General features: G+C 38.9%; 1 non-coding gene across 1 annotated transcript; it reads right to left on the bottom strand.

The window, feature by feature from the left end:
- Nucleotides 1-710: 710 nt before the first annotated feature.
- LOC141616524 (small nucleolar RNA R71) lies at nt 711-817 on the bottom strand. Its single transcript, XR_012530868.1, has one exon. It is a non-coding gene; the product is annotated as a small nucleolar RNA R71 (small nucleolar RNA).
- Between the last annotated feature and the right edge of the window lie 6814 nt (nt 818-7631).

Raw genomic sequence — 7631 nt, 5'->3', positions numbered from 1 at the left:
AAAAAATGGCGCCGTTGCCGGGGACGGTGTTTGTTTGACTTAGATTTCCTTTTTGTTATTAGTTGTGTCTTTCTTCGCCTTGAGGAAGTAAAACTCCTCAAGGTTTGTTCTAATTGTTTTTGAGTTGTTTGATATTTTGCATGTCTAGAAGGTTACAAGGTGATTTGTTACCTTTTGACCGTGAAATCGAAAGAACCTTGACGAACAATAGGAGACTTGTTAGGAGGAATTTGAGAGGTGTTGGTGAAGTTGTTCAACCCACTAGTGAGTTTGTCAATCCTTTCGCAATAGAAGGAGAAGAAAACCCATTACACAATACCCCACAAAATCCACCTACAATGCCAAAATTCTCGTCACACTCCGTACCCACCGAGGAGAATGTACCAAATGGTACTCCTACACCGCAACATCTCACCGGAAATTTTATTGCCAAGTCCGCCTTCATCCAACTAGTTGAGAGGAGCCAATTCGGGGGAATGCCTAGTGAGGACCCTCATTCTCATATGGAAACCTTTTGCGACTATTGTGATGCTATCTCTCAAACGGGCGTGACTCAAGACCAAATTAGATGGGTCTTATTTATTTTTTCCTTAATCGGCACCGCAAAGCAATGGTTGAAGGGCCTTGATAAGGCCACCCTTGGAATAGATTCTTGGAAGAAGTTGGCTCTAGCTTTCTACAAAAAATTCTACCCACCGGAAAAGACCAACATGCTAAGAGCTCAAATTACGGGTTTTAAGCAAAGAGATGAAGAGTCTTTGTATGAAGCTTGGGAGCGGTTCAAGGGAATTTGTCGCTCATGTCCTCACCATGGACTTAGCGAATGGTTTTTGGTGCAACAATTTTGGAATGGTTTATATGAAGATTCTAGGAACATTCTCAATATGGGATCAAATGGAATGTTCACCGAAGTTGATGACAATCAAACATGGAACAAGATTGAGGAAATGGCGGTCCATAACTCACAATATAGTAGACCTCGCAAGGCTACTAGAGGAGGAAAGCATGAAGTGGACTCCGTTACTCAATTGGGTGCTCAACTTAGTGCTCACATTGACACAATCAACTTGAAGTTTGAACAAGCTATGGCTAGACTTGAGGAAAACTCAAAATCATCGAAGCATCATGTTAATGCCATGACGGCATCCTCATCAATCCCAAGTGGGATATGTGAGAATTGTGGAACTTTGGGACATGACCAAGGTGAATGTAGGGGAACAAATGAACAAGTGAATGCTTTCCAAGCATACAAGAGTGGTACCCCTTATTCCAACTTTTACAATGAAAACACCAAATTCCATCCAAATCTCTCATACAAAAGCCAAAATGTTCAAAAGCCTCAAACAACATACACTCCACCACCCATGAGAAACCAAAATCAAAGACCCTTTTACAATCAAAACCAAGGTTACCAAAATAAAAATCCATACAATCACCAAAATGACCAAGGTTTTGATGTCCAAAAAGCGGTCCTCCAAATGCAAAAGAACCAACAAGAATTTTTCACTCAAATGCAAAAAGATAGCCAAGCAAAGGAAACCACCATCAACAACATTCTAGCTCACACCAAGATGTTGGAAACACAATTGACTCAACTAGCATCTTCAAGCTCACAAAGACAAAAGGGGCAATTACCACCTCAAAGTAATCCCCCAAGGCATGAAACGTTAGTGCCATTCACTTGAGAAGTGGTACAAGGTATGAAGCACCGAAGAAGCAAGTTGAGGATGAAGTTGTGGAAGCTAGTGAAAAGGAAAAAATTGTGCAAAACTCCAAAGATGGAGAATCATCAAAAGAAGAAAGTTCAAAGAAAAATGAAGACAAGGCCAAGGAGAAGGAGCCCATTGTGATTAGACTCCCTTTTCCAAGTCGTCAAGCCAAGCCTAAATTTGATGATCAACTTGGAAAGTTCATGGAAATTGTGAAGAATTTAGAAGTCTCAATTCCTTTCACGGAATTAATCAATCACGTACCGGCCTATGCGAAGTACATGAAAGATATCCTCACAAAGAAGAAGTCGATCCGGAAACTTGAGACTATCGCCTTCACTAAGGTGAGTAGTGCAATACTTCAAGGGAGTTCACCTCCGAAGTTAAAGAATCCGGGAAGCTTCTCAATACCGTGTACCATTGGCGACACGACGATCAACAAAGCCTTATGTGATCTAGGGGCTAGTGTGAGTGTGATGCCATACTCGGTGAGTAAAAGGTTGGGAATGGGAGAGCTTAAATGCACCAACATCACACTCCAAATGGCCGATAGATCGACGAAGACACCGTTAGGGATATGGGAAGATGTCCCCGTGCGAATTGGGAAGTTTTCCATCCCGGTGGACTTTGTCATTGTTGATATGGAGGAAGATTCCAACATTCCAATCATCCTAGGAAGACCTTTCCTACACACCGCCGGTGCGGTGATTGATGTGAAACATGGTGAGCTCACTCTAGAAGTGGGAGATGAAAGCATAACTTTTAATCTTGACAAGACTATGAGAGCTCCTCGTTTGCATGAGCCATGTTTCATGATTGATCATTATAGCCGAAAAGATGAGAAGAAGAAATCGGAACTCCAATGGAAGAAGAAAATTGAAGATGCTCCATTCAAAGAGCAAGTGAATTGTGACAAGGAGAGCTTGCAAAGCTCATCAAAATCAACCAAGGAAGAAGAGGATGGCCTCATTGGCCAAGAGAAGAAATTGGGAGAGTTGTCTCCATCTAAGCAAGAGATTTTCAATGATCAACTCAATGAAGTTTGTGGTCTTTGGGACGATGAATTTGAAGGGATTTTTAATCCCTACATTGGACATGCCATCGATCATGATCAACAACAAGGGCCACGGTCCATTGAGAACCTCTACCATGATAATGAACAAGCCTTTGATTACTTCTTCAAGGTGTTGAGCAACATCAACAACACCTTGGACATGCCCCCTTGACATCTCATCAAGAATGAGAGTTTGGTGGAGTCCTCCCTAAACCACCACTTGTAAATATTTCTAACTCCCTAACTTACATTTCAATTCTTGTATTGCATTTTTTGTCATCTTTGGATTTTTATTTACTTTGATCAAAATAATTGTCATGTAAGAGAGAAGTGAGGGAGGGACTAACAATTTCAATTGATGTGTAGTGCTTTACCTTAGTGTGGGGATGGCAATTGCCTAGGCTATCCATGCCTTAGTAGTGCCCCCACAATGAAGAACACAAGACTTGAAGAAAGAATGAAAGAATGATAAGGGAAATGCGCTGCGTGCACGGGTGGAATCGAATCCGTGTACACAGGGAAGAATCCGAGCGGATTCCCAAGAATCCGCCCGTCTTATGTAATCCGAGCGTCCTGCGAAAAGACGCCCGTCTTGAATCGAGCTGAATTTTGAAATTTTCTTGATCATTAAAGAATCCGAGCGGATTTAAAAATCCGCCCGTCTTGAAGAATCCGTCCGTCCGGGAGAAAGACGTCCGTCTTTGCAGTGAGGAAAACAAGCAAATTTCTCGGACGGAGAAATCCGTCCGTCTTTGAGCAAATCCGCCCGTCCCGTGTTCAGCAAATCCGAGCGGATTGTCACAAATCCGCCCGTCTTTAGGCGAGTTTTGCAAGGTTCAAAAAGAGCAGTATCCGCACGGATTGGGCAGAATCCGCACGGATTGCCCCTGCAGATTCGAGATTTTTGGCCTCTTTAAAACCCCTCCCACCTTCATTCATTCATTCATAAACACTACCCACAACATCAAAACCCTCATCCTCTCCATCATAAAAACAAAAACCCTGAACAACATTCAACAAAAACAAATCAAACCACCCTTCCAACAACAAATTAATCACTCCTTCTTCAACAAAAATCAAAACCAAGAACAAAATCTTCAACCTTTGAGTCGATTTTTGTTTTCATAAAGGCAAAGCCTTTCACCTTCAAATCGATTTGGGCATACTACAAAGTGAAGATTTTTCACTCTTTTCTTGGTTAGTTCATCAATGGCAAGGACTAAGGGAGCAACAAAGGCAACAAAGGCACCAAAGGCTAAGGCACTCTCACAAAGGCAAAAGGCTCTTCAAACAAAGAAAGCTTTGGCTATGGTGGTAGCAACACCAAACTTGGAAGTGCAACAACAACAACAACCTTCTATGGGAGCAACAACACCTTCTACTCCGGTAATTAATCAACTTTTGCATTATCCGGAGGTAACTTTTATTTCCGATACCCATAGAAATACCTTTGTCAAGTTTGCTATGAAGTCATTACAATCCACCAAATTCATATGTGAAGATACCTTACAAAAATTGGGTGTTCTTGAACAAACAAAAGCCTTTTTCAATGCCATGGGGTTAAAGAAATTGTTTGAAACAAGGGAATTGACATACCCCTCCCTTACCTTGGAATTTTTAAGTTCTTTGAAAGTCACCAAAGTTGAGAATAGAGAAAATCTCGAGTTTCGTCTAGCTAATGTTAGTAGACGCATTACCTTTAAGGAATTGGGTGAAATTTTGGGTCTTAGTGATGAATCGCGTTATCTTAAGCATTATGGAAAGTATGACCCCGAGCCTCTTTGGGAGGCAATCTCCGGGAAGAAATTTGAGGATTTTCATGCGAGTCGTGCTCTTTTGGTCCACCATCCGGGCATAAGAGTATGGCACAAGGTTGTGGGAAATACCATAATTGCTAGGAAAGACACCAATCATTTCACAAGACTTGATTTTATTCTCCTTGAATCGGCTTTGAATATCGGAAGAATGTTGGAGCTGTGTCCTCCAGTTAGTGCGGATAACGTCATTGCACATACACTTGTACGGACAAGTGGGAGCTTGTTGGGGCTGGTGTCCTTTACAGTTAGTGCAAGGACTTATAAATCTCTAAAAGGGTCAAAGGGTATACTTTTGTATTATAATCAGTTGGTCCACGTTTACCAATAACGGTTGGCTTGCTAGATAAGTTTGACGTTATTGTCATACAGATGGCGGTGATCAACTGGTCCCTAAAAGTCACACCTATAGGATACGTTTGAGAGATGCGACGGTATGAAAATGCAGTCATGTTGATGCCAAATATTGACTAAGCAGTTAGTCCGAGTTATTTGACTAGTAATTAGTCAAAATGCGATGTTGAGATATTTTATTTAATACGGATTAAATAAAATTGGCTACGGCGAATTAAACAGTTAATTCGTAAATTAAATATAAACGATTATATTTAATTAATGTATATTGAATTAATTATACAATATTGTCTGTGTCGGACATGTATTAATATTTCAGCTAATCCGTGTTATTAGTTGATATTTTAATAGCCGATAACCGATGACGATTTATAATAAAACCGTGTCATATACATTTCGCATTTTACGAGCCGGACGACGAGTTAAAATTAAGAGGAAGTGGAAGCCCACTTCCCCATGTAGGCTCACGGTTGGACGAAGGCAAGGAACAAAAGGAGAGCCTCTCCTCATTTGTGACCTAATTCATTCTACAACAAAAATTAGGGTTTTTGAGAAACATTTCCTCTCAAAAATTCAGATCTCACATCTAAGAAAAACTCACACAAGTTCTCTCAATATTGCAAGGCAATTAGAGAACACATTTCTAGCACAAGGGCATATTCTCAGACGATCTTGGGTGCATCAATTAGGAGGAGATCTACTTTGATCTCTCATTGCCGAATTGCACTAGGACCGAAGGTTAATTCTTGTGCTTTATCGTTTTTCATTGTTTTTCGTTTATGACAATAAATCACGTATTAAATTTGCGTTATAGTCCTATAATTTAAGGGTTTTATACGGATATTAACCCTCAAGTGGTATCAGAGCGAGGCCACGTAAATTTTTCTATGTGATTTTCATCAAACGAATTTTGAATCGATGATTTTTTGCTTAAAAATTCGTGCGGCAGCCAATTTTTCCTCTCGGCAGAATTTTTTTTTCGTGTTGCGTTTTTTTTTGTCTTGGGAACCGTGTCATGTTTACACGGTGGTGGTTGTTGTTTGTCTAGTTTTCGATTTGATCTTTGCATATTGTTTTGTAGTCGATATTCATTGCAATATGTTAAAGATCTATCTAATTGTTTGCATAAAATTTCGTGCGGCACAAATTTTTTTTGTCTCGGCCAAAATTTTTTTTTGGAAAACCGTGCGGCCATTGGTGTTTTCTCGGCCTGTTTTCTGTTTTTTTTTTGCCTAGAAATGCGTGCCACACATTTCTTGCTAGATCAGACGATCTTTTGTTATCTTTTTGTTCTTTGCATATTGTAATTTTAATCAATAATTGTTGCAATATGTTAAAGATGTTTCAATTGTAGTTTCAATTCTATACGGATTAGATTAAAATTGCAATTGGGTTTTAACAAATCGTTTTGTTTTGATCGTTGTTGCTCACGTTTTGAGCCGAAATTTTTTTTGGGTTTTTTGTTGCTCTCGGCATTCAGCAACATTATAAAAAAAAAAAATTTTTTTTCATGGGTACTGTTCACGGCAGACGTGAAGAAAAGAAAAAAAAAATTGAGTTTTTTTTTTTCGGCCAATTTTGTGCATAATACGGATTTATGCATTCGCTTGATAATGAAACGGTTCACTCACGTACCATTTAGTTATTTTAAGCGATTTAAAGTAACGGATTATCATGAATTAAAATTAAGTTGATGAAGCGGTTTTGTCACATAATTTTAATTGTTAAAAGGTGGTTTGGATAAATTTAACATAATTACGGAATTATGTCACGAATGAATTTGTTTTTAGTTGATGCATTTTACTTATCGTTATTTTGAATATTTTGAATGCTTACATTACGTATTTATTTTTTTTACAATCGGTTGTAACTTAGTGTGGCCTTAGTAGAACGTGTTACCGTAATGATGGAACACGGTCTTGGTTGTATTTTGAGATCTCGTATCTCCATTTTTATTTTTCCCTTGTAATTACAGTTTTATTGAGAATGTAAATAGGTTTATTTTTTTGTAAATTTTAATTGTAATTTTGAGAAGACCAAAGATGGAGACCAGATGCTCACTCCCGCTGCAAGGACAAAGATGGAACATCAAGACAAGTTTTTCGGGTCCAACGGTGGATTCCAAAGTTGTATTATGTTCTTTTTACTAGGATAGGCCACACTAGGAATTTTTATTTACGTATTGCATTACTTTATTTATTTTCTTGTAACGATAGTATGCATCATATTCCGCCTAAAAACCAAACCACCTAATAATTGCATGAAAACTGACTCATATAGAGGTCACGCGTTAGTTTTCTATGACATTCATATGTCACACGATTTAAGCCATCATCTAAATTAATTCATTCACGCAGTTGCTAGTTATTCGTTCACTTAAAATGAATTTAAACTAAGTTGATGGGATCTTCCTCGTATAAACCAAAATTGAGAACAGTCTTTATAGGTCAAACTCCAATGAATCCCTTCTTCGTCGGTAGGCATAATATGACCCCTTCTACGTCGGGTAAGTTGGAACCGATTGACCTATTTTATCTCAACACTATGGTCACTCGTACGATCCTGTGATTATGGTGGACTATAGATAGGATTTACGGAAATCTATCGACCAAGAATTTTTACGGAAGAACTAGCTAAACAGTTGGCTTATCAATTTACAGAAATTGAGTCTTGGGATCACTTGTATTATTCTTGAGGTAG

The sequence above is a fragment of the Silene latifolia genome, chromosome 11 (assembly GCF_048544455.1).
Source record: "Silene latifolia isolate original U9 population chromosome 11, ASM4854445v1, whole genome shotgun sequence".
Classification (NCBI taxonomy): domain Eukaryota; kingdom Viridiplantae; phylum Streptophyta; class Magnoliopsida; order Caryophyllales; family Caryophyllaceae; genus Silene; species Silene latifolia.
The sequence above is the reverse complement of the archived record's forward strand: the minus strand, read 5'-3'. Positions and strand labels throughout refer to the sequence as shown.